The 16,863-nt window shown below is 50.4% G+C and overlaps 1 long non-coding RNA gene across 2 annotated transcripts; it reads right to left on the bottom strand.

Annotated features, from left to right (window-relative positions):
- Positions 1 to 422: 422 nt before the first annotated feature.
- LOC101670895 lies at positions 423 to 15,389 on the bottom strand. Of its 2 annotated transcripts, none has more exons than XR_001176459.2 (4): positions 15,325 to 15,389; positions 14,329 to 14,490; positions 7,891 to 8,002; positions 423 to 3,387 (listed from the first exon to the last, which is right to left on the bottom strand). It is a non-coding gene; the product is annotated as an uncharacterized LOC101670895 (long non-coding RNA). The 2 variants fall into 2 exon arrangements; XR_006608398.1 differs by lacking the exon at positions 15,325 to 15,389 and adding an exon at positions 14,665 to 15,310.
- Positions 15,390 to 16,863: the final 1,474 nt, after the last annotated feature.

Here is a 16,863-nt window from a genome sequence, read left to right as displayed (position 1 = left end):
GTGCTCTCTCTCTCTCTCTGACAAATAAGCTAATTAATTAAAAATCTTTTTTAAAAATTGAGAGGTTAGTACTATTCTGGGTACCTATTGAAGATGGAGCTCACAGGATTTGCCAATGGGTTCGATATTAGGAATGGGAGAAAGGAGGAATTGAGTTAACTCCCATCTCTTGTGGGTTGTCCTGAGTGAGGCAAAGGAGGAGGTTTCTGGGGGTAGGAGGTAGTCCGTGTTCCACCTGCTGAGGAAGGTCTTTCACAGTGGACCTGCTGAGGTTTGTGTCCGGGAGATCTCTGAACATCTACCCCCTCAGTAACTTTCAAGTACAAGTCTTCCCCACTTTTATCAAAGTTCATGGTAAGACACTTGTCTTTTTGGAAAGATCCATGTTATCACCCAGCTCCATGAGCAGGAAGAAACCTGAAGAGGATTTCCCTCTTATGAAAAAAGTCAAAAAGTGAGCATCGCATTCAGCATCTGTTTTGTGGGAACCACTAGAGAGGCTGCGTGCATCCCAACCAGCTCTTTCCCGGGCACTGCTCTCTGCACCCAGCCACCAGCACTTTGAATTGTGTCTGGGAGCATCTGCTGTGCTTTATCTCCATTCATTTTGGGCATCCTTTAGGATGTTGTGTCCTGAGGCCAAAGAACTTTTGGCGTCTGAGCATGCTCACTCATTTTTCTTGTAGAAATGAATGTTCATTCCTTTTTCCATTTACACCACTTCTGCTGTGAAAGGTTCCCTAGGAACACTGTACTTTGAAGTAGCAGGGGAGCCTGTACCCCATCCTGCAGGATTAGCTTTCATTTCCATGTTTCACAGAACATTTCATGACTTGCGGATTTTATCACTCAAACATGGCACCTTTGACTACCTTCACGCATTTACCCCCACCATCCCTGAATCTGGCAACCACCAATCTGGTCTCACTATCTATGAATTCAGTATTTTTTTTTTTCCACGTGGAATGTCCATGAGAGCCTCTGGTGTTTGTCTTCCTGTGTCTGAGTTACTTAGCATAATGCTCCCAAGGTCAATGTTTCCATGTCTGGTTATTGCTGATTAATGTCTGGTTAATGCTGCCGTGAACATGGGAGTACATCACTCTTTTGGGGGGCATGTTTTTGTGTTCACCAAAGAAATACTCAGAAGAGCAAATACCGGGTCATGTGGTAGTTGTATTAATTTCTCCCAGAACCTCCACAGCATTTGTCACAGTGGCTGCACCAATTTCCATTCCCATCAGCAGTGCACAGGGTCCCCTGGTGTACACACCCTTGGCCACACCTGGTGTCTGTCTCTGGGACGATTGCCCTTCCCACAGTTGTGAGGTGATAGCTCATTCCGGTTTTGACTTCTGTTTCCCTGAGGACAATTAGTGATGTTCAACAACTTTCTCTGTGTCTGTTGGCCACCTGCATGCCGTCTCTGGAAAGTAGCTATGCACATATTCTCCCCAGTTTTTATTCAGTTTTTGTTTGGATTTGAAGGAGTGTTTTGCATATTTTGGATATTAGCCTCTTCTCACACATACGATGTACAGATCTTTTCTCATTGGAAAGGTCGCCTTTTAAGGGTTTGATGGTCCCTTTTGTCATGCAGAAATTTCAGCTTGATGTCCTTCCACCTGTTTATTTTTGCTTTTGGTGTCTGATGTAAAAGTCTATTCCCTAATACCAGTAGAGAGCAACTTACTACGTGTGATTTCTTCTTGGAGGTTTATGGGTTCAGTTCTTATGTTCAAGTCATTCATCCATTCATGACTCATATGTGTGGTATAAGACAGTGATCCAGTTATATTCTTCTGAGTTTAGTGTCCAGTTTTCCCAGTACCGTTCACTGAAGAGACAGCCCTTTCCCCATTGTATATTTTCTGCTGCTGAGTCATAAGTTAAGACCATACATGTGTGGGTTAGCTTCTGAGGTTTCTCTTTTTACTTTCCTTTCCCTTTCTTTCTTTTTTTCTGGTCTTACGGTTTATTTGTTGGGAAAATATTTTTCCTGTCAGAATATATGCAGTGTGGACTTCATTGATGATGTCTTCATATTCTTTGTTAGGCCTTTTCTCTGACATCTGTGTTTTTGTAAATTAGTTGCTGGATCTATAGCTTTGAACAGGTTGAACATTTGGGCAGAAGTACTTAAGCAGTATTCTGTTCTTCCTTCAAACACCAGATCATGTCTGATTGTCTTCTTTTGTGATGTTCTCAGTTGGGATGAGGGATATCAATGTTTCCTTTTCTGTGGTAGGTTTATTAAAGTGAATTTATTTTTCTTAAAAGTGTGGATTCTAAGTCACCCTTACTTTATAATATATATTTATATAAAACATCATGTTTAAAGAAATGCTTTTACTGTAAGCAACAGATGGGACAGGACATAAATATTATTAATTCCCATTCAGTGTTAAGAATTCTATTGATCAGTTTCCAAGCTTTCTAGTGTGTTCCACTGACCTGTGTGTCTGTTTTTATGCCAGTCCCATACTGTTTTTATGACAACAGCTTTGTAATCTAGCTTGAAATTGGGAGTGTGCTGACTCCTGGTCACTTAGTCACTTGTTGGCGTGATTGCTTTTTTTATCAGTGAGGTTATTTATTTATTTATTTTTACTTTACATTTGTATTCTACATGTTTTTCTTTCACTTCCTTTTTTAATTGATCATATAATGTGTTACTTGTTTCAAGGGTACAGGTTTGTGATCCTTCTGTTTTACACACCACACAGTTAGTACTCACCACAGCACATACCCTTCCCATGACATCATGGCAACCTCATTGCTCCATACCTGTCCCCCTCAGAATCCCTGTTTGTTTCCTGAGTTTCCGTGTCTCTTATGCTTTGTCTCCCTCTCTGGTTTAATCCTGCTTCCTTCTTCCCTCTCTTCCTCTATGATCCTCTGTCTTATTTCTTAAATTTCACATATTATCTATGAAATAAGGGGGGCTGCTGATGCTGGCGGATGTCTTAAGGCTGTGTGCAGGTTTTTCCAGCTCCAAATGGCATGGTTTCCTTCTGGGGGTCAGGTGGAGTCCTGTGGTTTGTCTCAGGGGGTCCCCAGTCTGGAAGGCTTGGGAGCCAGGACTCTGGGTTAGAATTAGGACCAAGGGGCATGGCTGGCCTTATCTGCCAGAACTGAGGCCAGCTTCCTGGGTGGCAGAGTTGAGGGCGTGGGTCAGGATGTGTGTCAGGCTGTGAGTTTGTGTCCACCGGGGTGGCTGAATGTGGGGGGATGGCCTCAGGGTGGCGCGGAGGTGTCTCACACTCTGCAGGTTTTCCACAGCAACAAATGGCATGGTTTCCTTCTACGGGGCAGGCAGAGTCCTGTGGTGTGGCTCAGCAGTCCCCAATCTGGAGGGCTTGGAACCAGGCCTCTGGTGATGGTAGCCTGAAAACACAACCTAGGGTAAGTGTTAGGGCCTAGGGGCATGGCATACCTGATCTGCAGGCACTGAGACGAGCTCCCAGGAACCTGAGTTTAGGGTGGGGGTCAGTCTGAGTGGCACCCTGTGGGTTGTATCCAGGGGCCTCCAAAAGTCAGGGTGGCCTGAGGGCAACATAAAGGTTTCTCCAACTCTGAGGGTTTTATGCAACTCCATATAGAACAGTTTCCTTCTGGGAAGCAGGCAGAGTCCTGTGGTGTAGCTCAGGGGTTCTTAGTCTGGAGGGCTTGTGGGCCTGGCCTCTGGGGAAAGAGGCCAAATGGGCTGAGGTGATGGCAGGTATCACAGACTGTGGTTTTGTGTCCAGGAGGGCCCTGGGGGGCACACAGACTCCTGCAGTGTGGTTCAGGGGTCCTTAATCTGGAGTACTTGGGGCCAGACCTCTGGGGAGGGAAGCCTGAAAAACAACCAAGGGTTAGAATTAGGGCCCGATCTGCCCACGCAGAGGTGAGGTCCCCAGGGGGCTGAGTTGTGGGTGAGTGTCAGGTGAGTGTCGTGCTGCGAGTCTGTGTCCATGGTGGCAGCTAATTGGGGGTGGCCTAAGGGGGCCATGCAGGTTTCTCCTGCTCTGAGGGTTTGTGCTATTCTAATTGGAATGGTTTCCTTCTGGGTGGCAGGCAGAATAATGGTGTGTGGTGCAGGGGTCCCCAATCTGGAGGGCTTGGGAGCTCAACCTATGGGAAGGAAGTCTGAAAATGCAAGTAGGGCAAGCTTTAGAACCTACAGGAATGACAAGCCCGAATTTGCGGTGCTGAGGCATGCTCTCTGGGGGGCTGATGAGAGTATGGGGTTTACCCGTGTTCTGAGCAATGTGGTCTGTATGCGGGCCTGACATTTAGAGCACTTTCTTACACGATTCAGGTTGTGACCACTTGGGAACACAGGCAGGGCCTGATGGCACCCGTGAGGGTCCCTGTCGCTGGGACAGAGTTCACCAAGTGTTCTGGTCAATTCTCATGAGTTCCCGACCAATTCTCACGAGCTATCCATAGTTCAAACTGATAACGACCACAACACACAACTGGAGAGAAAGCAATCCAAACACGGGGCGTGTGCATGGCCAGAATCACCCCCCAATGCTGGCCAATTCTCACGAGCTTTCTTCCCAAATCGATATGGATTTGGTCAGTATGCTCGTGAGAAATGGCCAGAAACCCCCTGGCGAACATGCTTTTGGCAGCACAGGCCCGCAGGGCTGCCACCTACACCTGGCCTGGGGTCCCGAGTGGTCACGGCTCAAACCCCGCAAGAAAGCCCTCTATGAGCCAGGCGCATGCACCGCCAAGAACGCCTTCTACTCAGTCCACTGAGGTGCTCACCCCAGGGCTGGCAGATCGGGCCTGCAGTGCCTCTAGGCCCTCGCCCTAACCCTCAGTTGGGTTTTCAGTCTCTGTCCCCAGGGCCCTGTCCACTGAGCCATCCAGGTTTGGTTTCCACCTCCCCCACCAGACCCCCACTGGGAGGGCTCTCCTGAACCATTCTGACAGCATGTTACCTGCAAACCTGGGGAAACGGGCCACAATGCTGAGTGGGGGCCCCGGCTTCTGGGCCTGTTACCACCACTCTTGAGCCTGGGGAAACAGACTATACAGCTCACCACTCCCTCTCGTAAAAACAAACCGCAGTGCCTCACCTTTCAGGGTCTCTCACCCAGCATCTCACCACTGCCCTCAGAGTCAAGAGGCTGCACGGACTCCTCGTAAGGAGCGTTTCCCACTGCAGCTCGCCACTGCCTCCAGTGGTGGCAAGCAGCATTGCCATGCCTTCCAGGGACTCTTGCACCAGGGCTCACCACTCCCTCCAGTGGTGTGAACTGGCACTGCCGGGCCTGCCAGCGTCTCCTAATGCAGCTCACAACGCCTCAACAGATCTAAAGCCACTGGGGCACTGCATCGCCAAATTGGGGACCTCTGAGCAAAACACCAGGAGTCTGCCTGCCACCCAGGAGGAATCCGTGCCATTCGGAGCTGCACAGAACCCTCAGATTGGGAGAAACCCGCATGCCTCACTGAGGCCACACCCACCTTCAGCGGTCACCTTCCCCGCACCCCACAAAACCCAGAGCCCGACACGCACCTGACCCCCGTCCTCGACTCAGCCCCCTGAGGATCCCACCTTAGCAGCAGATAAGGCCTGCCATGTTCCTAGACCCTAACCCTAACCCTAGGTTGGGTTTTCAGTCTTCCATCCCCAGAGACCTGGCCCCCAAACCCTCCACGTTGGGGACCCTTGAGCCACACCCCAGGACTCCTGCTGCCACCCAGGAGGAAACCATGCCGTTTGGAGCTGCGCAAAACCCCCAGAGTGGGAGAAACCCACATGTCCCCCCTGAGGCCACCCCCACTTTTGGTCCCCCACCAGGCTGCAAACACAGAGGCTGATGCTCAGCCGGACCTCCTCCCTCAACTCTGCCCCTGGAATTCTCCCCTGCGCAGGGGGCCTCATGGGAGCCGCATCGGCCTGGCCTGTGGTCCTGGATGGCCGTGACAGGCACCTAGCAAGAAAGCACTCTAGACCACAGACGCCAGCGTGGCCCGAATTGCCGCCCAATGCCGGCCAATTCTCACGAGCTTTGTGCCCAAATCAATACTGATTTGGGCACAAAGCTCGTGAGAATTGGCTGGAGAACCCCTGGTGAACTCGTTTCTGGTGGCGCGGGCTGGCAGGGCTGCTGCCTAGGCCTGGCCCGGTGTCCCGAATGGTCAAAGCCCAAACCCTGCAAGAAAGCCCTCTAGGAGCCGGGCGCATTCGAGGCCAAGGCCTCCCGCTACTCAGCCCCCTGAGGTGACTGCCTCAGCACCAGCAGATTGGGCCTACCATGCCCCTAGGCCCAAACCCTAACCCTAGTTTTGGTTTTCTGGCTTCCATCCCAAGAGGCTAATCCCCAAACCCCCCAGACTAAGGACTCCTGAGCAACACCCCAGGATTCCACCCACCCCGTGGAAGGAAACCGTGCTGTTTGGAGCTGCACCAAACCCTCAGAGTGGGAGAAACCTGCATGCTCCCCTAAAGCCACCCCTACCATCGGCGGCCCTCCAGCCACAAACCCTGATTCTGCCGGGTTGCCCGATGTATGTCCTAAATTCAGGCCCAGGGGGATCCTGCCTCAGATTAGGCCTGCAATGCCCCCAGTCTCTAACTCTAACCCTGATATGTGTTTTCATGCCTCCATTCCAAGGGACCTGGCCCCCAAGCCCCCCGGATTAAGGACCCCTGAGTGAACACCCTGACTCCACCCACCACATGGGAGGAAACCTTGAGCTTCGGAGCTGCGCAGCACCCTCAGATGGGCAGAAACCTGCATACCTCCCTAAAGCCACCCCCACCATCGGCGGCCCCCCTGGCCATAAAGCTGGATTCTTGCGGCACCGGACATATGCCCTCAACTCAGCCCTGAGGGAAGCCTGCCTCAGAGCTGGCAAATAGGGCCTGCAATGGCCCTAGGCCCTAACCCTAACCCTAGGTGGGGTTTTCAGGCTTCCATCCCAAGAGGCTTGACCCCCAAACCCCCCAGATTAAGGACCTCTCTGTGACAACCCAGGAATCTGACCTCCATGCAGGGGGGAAATGTGCTGTTTGCAGCTCCACAGTTCTCTCAGAGAAGGAGAAACCTGCATGCCCCTCTAAAGCCACCCCCACCATCAGCAGTCCCCCTGGCCAGAGACCCCGATTCTACCGCACTGCTGGACACATTCCCTCAACTCAACCCTGAGGAGAGCCTGCCTCAGCGCCAGCAGATTGGGCCTGCCATGCCCTAAGACTATAACCCTAACCCTAAGTTGTGTTTTCAGGCTCCTTCCACAGAGGCCTGTCCCCCAAGCCCTATATATTGGGAACCTTGGAGCATACTGTAGGAGTCCACCTGCCATCCAGCAGGAAACCAGTCCGTTTGGAGCTGCGCAGAACCCTCAGAGCTGGAGAAACCTGCATGCCCTCATGAGGACTCCCCCACGTTCTGCAGCCCCCGGCTACAAACCCGGAGCCTGATGTGCCGCCTGACCCCCATCCTCAACTCAGCCCCTCGGGGAACCCACCTCCAGACCAGCAGTTGGGCCTGCCATACCACTAGCTCAGCTCTCCTCAGGGACCCCTGTCAGCTCTAGGCAGACAAGGAACTCATCTGCCACAAAGCTCTGGGATCCCCGCCCCCCCGACCTCCTTCTTCTAAATTTACACTGGCCCAGGGCTTCCATGAGAAAGGGGGAAGGCTACCTACTGACTGCTTAACACCTCCTTTCCTCTTCTGTCCTATTTCTCTTCACTTCCTTTTGTACCTGGGCAAACTGGAAGGAACATATCAATGGAACATCAACGTGCTCTGAGATCTGAATCTTTCATGGCAGCTTTCTGAGGCCTCCTTATGCAATAAGAAACTAGTGTATTCTATCACAGTGTGCTTGAAAATGATCATCTACAGAATAGGAGAGCGAAAGTCACTCCATTTTTACCTCACTCTTCACGAAGCAGAATAGGGTCTTTTCTTCATTGACTTCAATCCCAATTCATTTCCATGCGGTGTTAATTCCTTTGATTCAGGGGTAGGATTTTGTGATTCCTCACCTGCAAGTACACCCAGAGCTCATCACAACAAGTGCCCTCCCTAATAGCCATCGCCCACTGAGCCCATCCCCCCAACCCCTTCCCTCTAGCAACCCTCTGTTTGCGCTCTAAGGTGGAGTCTGTTTCTTCATTGGCCTATCTGTCTCCCCTTACTATGTTCATCTGTTTTCTTTCTGAAAATTCCATAGGCGTCAAGTCATAGGGTGTTGGTCTTATCCTACTGATTTTGTGGAGCTTAATCCACTCTAGATCCATCCACATCCAGCAGATGGTAAGATTTCATTCTTTTTGAAGCTGGGTCCTATTCCATTGTGTAGAGATAGAGCCAGAGGTAGAGATGCAGATCACCCACATCTTCTTTCTCCATTCTTCAGCGAATGGACATTGGGAGTCCCTCCATACTTCTGCTGTTGTTGATAATGCTGCTATAAACATCACGGTGCTTGTACCCTATCGAATATGCATTTTTGTGTCCTTTGGGGCAATACCTAGGAGTGCAATTTCTGGATCCTAGGATTGTTCAGTTTTTTTAGCTTTTGGAGGAACCGCCATACTCTTTTCCACAGTGGCTGCAACAGCCCATATGCCCACCGACAGTGCAGGTGGGTTCTGTTTTAAGCAGAACATTACCTGCCAGCAATTTCCTGAGGAGGAAATGGAAAACCTGTGGGATAATCTGACTCACCCAGCATCAGGCAAGAAATTCACCCCAGGGTTCCTGACAAGCTTCTTGAAGCCACCAGCATGCCTCTATCCAGAAGAATTCCCAAACACTCTCCTTCTGACTTCACCACTCATGAAACTAGGTGTCCCTGGCCCGAATTCCCGTGGTTACAACACACACCTAGCCAGAAAGCACTCTCAACAGCAGATGTGAGTGTGGCCTGAATTGCTGTACAAATCAATATTGATTTGGACAGAAAGCTCGTGAGAATTGGCTGGAAAACCCCAGCGAGCTCCCTTCTGGCTGCACAGGCTTCAGGGGAGCCAACTGGGCCTGGCCTGAGGTCCTGAGTGGTCACACCCCGAACCGTACAAGAAAGCACTCTAAAAGTCAGGTGCACACATGGCCAAAACCTCCCTCTATTCAGCCCCCTGGGGTGCTGGTCTCAGCACTGGCATATCGGGCCTGCTATGATCCTAGACCCTAACCCAAACCCTAAGTTGGGTTTTCAGGCTTCTGTCCCCAGGGACCTGTCCACCAAGCCCTCCAGTTTGGGGACCCCAAAGCCACACCCCAGGAGTCTGCCTACCATCACATGGAAACTGCCATTTGGAGCTGTGCAGAACCCTCAGACCAGAAGAAACCTGCGTGCCTCCCTGAAGCCACCCCCAAACTCGGCGGCCCATCCCAGCCACCAACCTGGAGCCTGACACACTGCAACACCCCTGACCTCAACTCAGATGCCCAGGGATCCTGCCTCAGTGCCGGCAGATCGGGCCTGCCATGCCCCGATGCCCTAATGATAAGTTTAGTTTGGAATTTCAGACTTCAGTCTCCAGAGGCCTGGCCCCCATACCCTCCAGATTGGGGAAACCTGAGCCACACCCCAGGAGTCCGCCTGCCACCTAGGAGGAAAGAGTGCCATCGGGAGCTCCGAGAAACTCAGAGCAAGAGAGACCTGCATGACCCCCTCAGGCCACACTCAGCTTCAGCGCCCACGTGCCAAAAACCAGGAGCCTGATGCTCAGTCTCACCCCCTCCCTGAAACCCGTCCCCAGGGAGCTCTCCTCTGCGGGGGCTGTCTGGAGCCACGTGATCATGCCTCAAAGTCCCACAGGACCCCAACAGGCACCTAGCGAGTACGCACTCCCAGCACAGCACGGGCGGGCAGCCTGAATCACCTCCCAATGCTGGCCAATTCTCACGAGCTTTCTGCCCAAATCCATGTCAGTTTGGGCAGAAATCTTGTGAGAATTGGCCAGAAGCCCTGGCAAACTCGCTTCTGGCAGCGGGGGCCTTTGGGGGAGCCGCCTGGGCCTGGCCTGGGGTCTCGCATGGTGTCCCCTGAAGCCTTCGAGAAAGCACTCTAAACACCATGTGCAGGTGTGGCCCAGGTCGCCTCTAAATGCCAGCCAAACCCCCTCTCTACTCAGCACCCCAGGGAGCCAGCCTCAGCACTGGGAGTTGGTCCCTGCTAGGCCCCTAGGCCTGAACCCTAACCCAGGGTTGGGTTCCCAGGCTTCCGTTCCCAGAGGCCTGGCCCCCAAGCCCTCCAGATTGGGGACCTCTGAGCCACACCCCAGGAGTCTACCTGCCCCCCACCCTGATGGAAACCATGCCTTTTGGAGCTCTACAGTACCTTCAGAGTGGGAGAAACCTGCATGCACCCCTGAAACCACTGCCACTGTCAGCGGCCCCCTGGCCAAAAACCTGCAGCCTAATGCCCCATCTGACCCCACCCTCCACTCAGCCCCAAGGCGTTACTGTCTCGGTGCTGGCAGATGGGGCCTCCCATGTCCCTAGGCCTTAACCCTAGGTCTAGGTTGGTTTTTCAGACTTCCATTCCCAGAGGCCTGGCCACCCTAAGCCCTCCAGGTTGAGGACCCCTGAGCCATAATGCAGGACTCCACCTGCCACCCAGGAGGAAACCATGCCTAGGTCCTCACACTAACCCTTGGCTGGGTTTTCAGTCTTCCATCCCCAGGGGCCTGTCCCTGAGCCCTCCAGATTGGGGACCCTGGAGCCATACTCCAGGAGTCTGCCTGCTGCCCAGGAGGACACCGTGCCATTCGAAGTCACGCAGAACCCTCAGACCAGGAGAAACCTGCATGCCTCCCTGACATTCCCTGAACCTCTGTCAGCTTCTCCTGGCCACAAAACCCAGAGGCTGATGAACCACCTGACCCCGGTCCTCAACTCAGCCTCCCAAAGATCCTGCCTCTGCACTGGCAGATCAGGCCTGCCATGTCCCTAGGCCCTAACCCTAACCCCAGAGCTCTCCAGACTGGGACTCCTGAGCCACACCCCAGGACTCTGCCTGGAATCCAGGAGGCAACTGTTCCATTTGGAGCTGCAAACAACCCTCAGAGTGGGTGAAACCTGCACACCCACCTGAGGCCCCCCTCTCCCCGCAAAAACCTGCAACCTGACATTCAGTCTGAGCCCCGCCCTCAACTCAGCCCACTGGGAGCTCACCTCAGCACCAGTGGATTCCCCTAAGCCCTAACCTTAGCCCTAGGTTGGGTTTTAGGCTTCAGTCCCAGAGTCCTGGCCCCCAAGTCCTCCATATTCAGGATCCCTGAGCCACACTACAGGACTCTGCCTGCTCCCCAGAAGGAAACCATTTGGAGCTGCATAAAACCCGCAGATCGGGGAAACCTGCATGCCCACCTGAGGTCGCCCCCACATTCGGTGTACTCTCGGACACAAACCCGCAGCCTCAACTCATCCTGAACCCCACCCTCAACTCAGCCATGTGGGAAGCTCGCCTCAGCTCTGGCAGATCAGACCAGCCATGACCCTTGGCTCTCATTCTAACCCAGAGTCCTGGTCCCCAAGGCCTACAGATTGGGGAGCCCTGAGTCACACTGCAGGACTCTGCCTGCCCCCCCAGAAGGAAACCATGCCTTTTGGAACTGTGCAAAACCCTCAGAGCTGGAAAAACCTGCATGTCCCCCTAAGGCCTCCACCACTATCATCGGCCCCCTTATTTCATTGATGATATGTGGAATTTAAAAAGTGAGACAGAGGATCAAGGGGAAGAGAGGAAAAAGGAAGCAAGATGAAACCACAGAGGGAGACAGAGCCTAAGAAACACTTAAACTGGGCGCCTGGGTGGCTCAGTGGGTTAAGCCACTGCCTTCGGCTCAGGTCATGATCTCAGGGTCCTGGGATCGAGTCCCGCATCGGGATCTCTGCTCCGCAGGGAGCCTGCTTCCCTCTCTCTCTCTCTGCCTGCCTCTCTGCCTACTTGTGATCGCTCTCTGTCAAATAAATAAATAAAATCTTTAAAAAAAAAAAAAAGAAAAGAAACACTTAAACTCAGGAAACAAACAGGGATTCTGAGGGGGAGGGGGTGGGGTATTGGGGTGGCTGGTGATGGTCATGGGGAGGGATGTGCTGCGGTGAGTACTGTGTGGTGTGTACAACAGAAGGATCACAAACCTTTGTGCATGAAACAAATAACACATTTCATGATCATAATAAAAAAGTGACAGAAAAACATGTAGAATACAAATGTAAACTAAGTAAAAATAAATAAGTAAATAATCTCATTGATAAAAAAGCAATCAAGCAAACAAGCGACTAAGTGACCAGGAGTCAGCACACTCCAATTTTAAGCTAGAGTACAAAGCTGTTGACATCAAAACAGTATGGGACTGGCATAAAAACAGACACACAGGTCAATGGAATAGAAATCTCAGAAACTAATAATCATAGTACTTTTGGCAAAGTTTATTCATTCATATATTAAAGGCATACTTACACTTAGCTCTGATAGAATTATTAACTCTGAATGGGAGTTAATAATATTTATGTCCTGTTCCAACAGTGGCTTCCAATAAATGCATTTTTTAAAAGATTTTATTTGTTTATTTGACAGATCACAAGTGGGCAGAGAGAGAGGGGGAAGCAGGCTCCCTGCCGAGCAGAGAGCCCCATGCAGGGCTCCATCCCAGGAGCCTGGGATCATGACCTGAGCCAAAGGCAGAGGCTTTAACCCCTGAGCCACCCAGGAGCCCCAATAAATGCATTTCTTTAAACATGCTATTTTATATAAATATATATTATAAAATACAGATGATTTAGAATCCACACTTTTAAGAAAAATTAAATTCGTTTTAATAAACGTACCACAGAAAACAAAATATAGAAATCCATCATGACAACTGAGAGCATCACAAAAGAAGACAATCAGACACAATCTGGTGTTTGAAGGAAGAACAGAATACTGCTTAAGTACTTCTGCCCAAATGTTCAACCTGTTCAAAGCTATTGTTCAGCTACTCATTTACAAGAACACAGATTTAGGAGAAATGTCCTAACAAAGAGTATGAAGACGTCGCCAATGAAGTCCACACTGCCTATATTCTGACAGGAAAAATATTTTCCCAACAAATGAGCTGTAAGACAAGAAAGAAGGAAGGACAGATGGGAGGAAGCAAAGAAAGAAGAAAAAAAGAAAAGAGAAGAGAAAGAAGAGAAGAAAAAAGAGAAACCTCAGAAGCTAACCCACACATGTATGGTCTTAACTTAAGACCCAGCAGCAGAAAATATACAATGGGGACAGGACTGTCTCTTCAGTGAACGGTACTGGGAAAACTGGACACTAAGTGCAGAAGAATGTGACTACATCACTCTCTTACACCACACATACAAGTCATGAATGGTCGAACTGAATCCATAAACCTCCAAGAAGAAAAAAAAGGTAGTAAGTTTCTTCATACTGGTTTTGGCGAAGAGACTTTTACATCAGACACCAAAAGCAAAGGCAACAAAAGCAAAAATAAACAAGTGGAAGGACATCAAGCTGAAATTTCTGCACGACAAAAGGGACCATCAAACTCTGAAAAGGCAACCCCCCCAATGAGAAAAGATATCTGCAAACTGTAAGTGTGAGAAGAGGCTAATATCCAAAATACGTAAAACACTCCTTCAAATCCAAACAAAAATGTAAAAATTGGGGAGAATATGTGAATAGCTACTTTCCAAAGACGGCAGACAGGTGACCTACAGACACAGAGAAAGTTGTTGAACATCACTAATTGTCCTCAGGGAAACAGAAGTCAAAACCGGAATGAGCTATCACCTCACAACTGTGGGAAGGGCAATCGTCCCAGAGACAGACACCACGTGTGGCCAAGGGTGTGTACACCAGGGGACCCTGTGCACTGCTGGTGGGAATGGAAATTGGTGCAGCCACTGTGACAAATGCTGTGGAGATTCTGGGAAAAATTAATACAGCTACCACATGACCCGATATTTGCTCTTCTGAGTATTTCTTTGGTGAACACAAAAACATGCCCCCCAAAAGAGAGATGCACTCCCATGTTCACGGCAGCATTATTCACAGTAACCAGACATGGAAACACTGACCTTGGGAGCATTATGCTAAGTAACTCAGAAACAGAAAGACAGACACCAGAGGCTCTCATGGACATTCCACGTGGAAAAAAAAAAAAGTACTGAATGCAGGTTTTCCCTGTGATATTCTACCTGCAGGGAAACTAAGGAACTCTCGCACCAAATCCAGAATGTGGACAGCTACTCCAGTCTTACTTCATGGCTCAACTAGAGAAGAGAGAAAAGTCCAGGAGGTTTTGGGTTAAAAAGAAGTTTTACCTCCAGTCCTGACATGTAAGTGACATTGTGCCCAATGTACCTGCGGCTTTCTCAGAACGCTGACGTCCTGTGATGAGCTGCGTGACTGACTCAGATGCTGTTGTTCAAAACTTTGGGTCTCATGGAGCCAAATCAGAGAAGTGTTGGCAGGTGGGGATGAGAAGGCTCCTCTGACCTAACGCCGGCGCACCTGCTTCTGTTCCTGGGAGAAGAGAAAACACATACTTTTCTTTTTTTTTCTTTCCTCTTTTTTTTTTCTTTTTGGAAACACATACTTGTTTCTTAAGTAGTAATTATCAATATTCTAAGGTAGACAAATTACTTTGTCTTTCTTGGAAGAATGAAATCATCCTTCCAATTGAGCACCTCAACTCACCTGTTCCTCATGCAACTTGAGTGGGGTTTGGTTTCCTCCAGCTTCCAGGCCCCCACCTGGTGGATGCTTCTGCAGGATCCTGACAGCCCATTACCATCATTCCCTGGGAACTTGGACAATGCTGAAACTGGGGGATGGCTCTGGGGCTCGTTAGCACCACACCTGTGCCGGGAGGGGCAGGAACCTGGAGGACCCCCCTGCACAACCCTGACAGCCCATTACCACCAACCCCGTGGACAGGACGCAAAATTCTGAAGCTGGGGAACTGTTCTGGGGCTTGTTAGTACCACACCTGTGGGGGGTGGGGAACAGGGGACACCCTGCTGAACTCGGGGTGCTGCTCAAGGTCCATTACTTGCTCTGTGTCAGGGGACAGGTGGCACCCCACTGAAGTTAGGGACTGTGTGCTGTCTTTACATGCACTCTTCCTGGGGATGCAGGAAACCCTGAAATGTCCACAACCCATCCTACAAAAGCTTGGTGAGCTGGCGCGCTGGAGTTCAAGGATGTGGGGGACAGGGCCAGCTGATGGACATCGGGCAGTTGAGACTTTCAAGGGAAAAAGAAAACCCATCTGAGTACCCACGATGAACTCGCTTCAGGTACCCTTCAAGGACCCTACCCCGCTGGAGCCCCACACAGCGCACAGCCCGAACTCACCAAGCCAGGACCCAAGCCCAGGACCGCTCCCAGAGTCCCTTTGCCGCCCCGCCGCTGCAACTTCTGGCAGCTCTGGGTCCGCCCACAGAGGAAACAGCTCCACACCAACATGCTAATGAGTTGGTCGGGAAGGGTGGTGCCCATAGCCTATTGGATACCGCTCTTGCCTGTACCAAGCGACCCGCCCTTACATCCGTGCCTCCCTGCTTTTGCCGGTATTCTCGGAGGCAGAGCCTCCTCGCTCAAACACCTGGCTCTGAGGGACAGGCATGGGCAGGTCGTGGGCAGAGCACCCCCTCCCCCAGACACCTGCCCCCTTCCAGGGACCCCTCTGGCTGCAGAGCACCCTCAGACCCTGCCCCTCCCCATCCAGCACGAGCCCTGCCTGCAGAGCTGTTCCTGGCTCCTGGCAAGGTCAGGAGCTCTCAGACCTTCCCAGGTTTGGGCTTTAGGAAATGCAATGGTTGGGGCGCCTGGGTGGCTCAGTTGTTAAGCGTCCGCCTTCAGCTCAGGTCATGACCCAGGGTACTCAGTGTACTCGGATCCAGCCCCACATCTGCCTCCCTGCTCAGCGGGAAGCCTGCTTCTCCCTGTCCCACTACCCCTGCTTGTGTCCCTCTCTCACAGTGTCACTCTCTGTCAAATAGTAAATAAAATATTTTTTTTTAAAAAAGGAAAAGCAATAGTTTCCCACATTTCCAAGGCAATTTTAAGACCCAAAAAGTAATGCTCTAGCTGGAGGAGCTTCACCTGGTTTCACCCATGGAGTGGATAGTGCTTTTCAGACCTTCCAGCATCCTCTAGGATGAGCCCATTTGTGCTGGAATATATATACACATATGCTTGGTTCTGCAGGGAGCTCCAGGATGAACAAGAGTAGGCGCCCTTCTGTGATGTTGGAGTTGTGAACCAGGAACATTGATTTTTAACTTAAAAAAAAACAAAACAAAACACATTGTTATTGTCTACACTAAAGGAACAAACCCTTTTAAACATTTTAGAGAGAAAAGAGAGTTTTATTCAAACCCAAGTTGAGACAGCTGCCTGGGAGACACAATCTTCACAAGGAAGGGAGTGCTCTGGGGGAAGAACATTTAGGACGGGTTTCTAGATTCTGTTTTGTTTTACATACTGAGCTACACATCATCATGAGGAAGAACATTCCAGAAAGTTACAGACTTTTTCTTATGTCTTCAGTATGTGCAAGTTAGTATGACTTTAATGTTATGGGAGAAGGAGAGATTCTTTTGTTTTTCTTTTCCATACATTTGCAATGACATTTTTTGGTTATCTTTTTCTTCTTCTAGGAGATGTACAACATGTGCTTGGGGCAGAAATAGGGCTCATGCTCTGACATTTTACCCAGTCATTTTGAGCTTGGTAAAACGTTAAAGGATAGCTTCCCTGGGAGCCCAGGATCTGGGGCTCATGGATGGTAAAAGACAAAAATTTCCATTATCATTGCAATTACTACTAAAGAGAGGAACTTGAGACAAAAACACCTTTTTTTTTAAAGCTTTTTAAAATACAATTTAAAAC

Source organism: Mustela putorius, unplaced genomic scaffold (genome assembly GCF_011764305.1).
Source record: "Mustela putorius furo isolate JIRA1106 unplaced genomic scaffold, ASM1176430v1.1 tig00000874_pilon_pilon_pilon, whole genome shotgun sequence".
NCBI classification, from domain to species: domain Eukaryota; kingdom Metazoa; phylum Chordata; class Mammalia; order Carnivora; family Mustelidae; genus Mustela; species Mustela putorius.
The sequence above is the reverse complement of the archived record's forward strand: the minus strand, read 5'-3'. Positions and strand labels throughout refer to the sequence as shown.